Source organism: Octopus sinensis, linkage group LG26 (assembly GCF_006345805.1).
Source record: "Octopus sinensis linkage group LG26, ASM634580v1, whole genome shotgun sequence".
NCBI classification, from domain to species: domain Eukaryota; kingdom Metazoa; phylum Mollusca; class Cephalopoda; order Octopoda; family Octopodidae; genus Octopus; species Octopus sinensis.
This window is the reverse complement of record NC_043022.1, coordinates 6,295,707-6,297,416: the sequence shown is the minus strand read 5'-3', so window position 1 is coordinate 6,297,416 and position 1,710 is coordinate 6,295,707. Positions and strand designations below refer to the sequence as shown.

The window sequence follows — 1,710 nt, the reverse complement described above, 5'->3', positions numbered from 1 at the left end:
GGTAGGCTGGCCGGACAAATCTCATTTGGGGTCATACTTTCTATGATCGTTTTGTGGAGGTGTGTGTGTGTGTGTGTCTCTGTGTGTCTGTGTGTGTTTTTGTGCGTGTGTGTGTGTGTGTGTGTATATACATGTGTGTGTATGTACCATCATCATTTAATGTCCATTTTCCATGCTAGCATGGGTTGGACGGTTCGACCAGGGTCTGGGAAGCCAGGAGGCTGCACCAGGCTCCAATCTGATCTGGCAAGGTTTCTACAGCTTGATGCCTTTCCTAACACCAACCACCCCAAGAGTGTAATGGGTGCATTTCACGTGCCACCAGCACAGGAGCCAGTCAGGCGGAAATGGCATCAACCATGCTCAAATGCCACCAGCACGGTGTATGTATGAACATTGACACACGCAGAGACCCATAAATACACGGATAAAACGTAGCACACGTACAGACATCAGTGTATGTTTGTATATATTCTTGTGTATTCACCTGCACAAATATGTGTATATATGTGTATATATATATATATATATTAACAATTGAGGATAAAATCTTTAAAAAAAATTATCAGTAGTCAGCGTGAAAAACCTCGTAAGAGAAAAAATCCGTAAATTCTTCCTCTTTGAAAATATTCATTTATATTATATTGAGGGTACTACTATTCATAGATACCAACACGCTAAGAGGGACCAATGCGGTCAAAACTACTAAAAATAAACAAAATTTTACCGAATGCAAAACTTCAAAACACATCATTTTAAAAAAGAATTCAGTTACATATCACATGGGATTTCGCATTTAATGCAGAATATGCATTTCATGTTCATCAGTGCAAGTTTTGCATTCGGTAAAATTTTGTTTTGTTTATTTTTAGTAGTTTTGACCGCGTTGGTCCCTCTTAGCGTGTTGGTATCTACGAATAGTAGTACCCTCAATATAATATATATATATATATATACACACGTGGAGATGCAAAACCACACACACACATGCATATCCATACACGCTCATACACATACAAACACATGCACACATATACACATACATGCATGTACATATGTGTGTGTTTGTATGCATGTATGAATGTGTATGCATATATATACATACACATAAATACACACAGATACATACATATACATACACATATACATACACACATACATACACACACACATGCACATTTACATGCATACGTACATTCATACACACATATATAGATACATACATACGTACATATGCACACACAAAATTTTTCGCCTTATTTCCAGGATTCACCCATTGACCCCCCCCCTCTAATTACAGGTTTATCCTTAAATCAACAATATACTAAATCTCACTTCTATATCATGTTTATTGGAGTAAACATCACTTTCTTCCCACATTTTTAAAATTAGCAGGTACACCACGATGGTACTCAGACGACCCTGACTCCTACACCAAATGAAATATACTTTCATCTAAGGAACCTCTTCCATCACTAACCTCAATTACATCATCATCATCATTTAACGTCCGTTCTCCATGCTGGCATGGGTTGGACGGTTCGACCGGGGATCTGGGAAGCCAGAAGGCTGCACTAGGCTCCGGTCTTATCTGGCAATGTTTCTACAGCTGGATGCCCTTCCTAACGCCAACCACTCCGTGAGTGTAGTGGGTGCTTTTTACGTGCCACCTGCACTGGTGCCAGGCGAGGCTGGCATCGGCCACGGTCG

General features: G+C 39.9%; 1 long non-coding RNA gene across 1 annotated transcript in view; it reads right to left on the bottom strand.

The window, feature by feature from the left end:
• The window catches only part of LOC118767998, an 18,535-nt gene extending 17,050 nt beyond the window's left edge, over window positions 1–1,485 (bottom strand). The window contains exon 1 of the long non-coding RNA XR_005003919.1: window positions 1,282–1,485. This is a non-coding gene — a long non-coding RNA (uncharacterized LOC118767998). The remainder of the gene's footprint in view (window positions 1–1,281) is intronic.
• Between the last annotated feature and the right edge of the window lie 225 nt (window positions 1,486–1,710).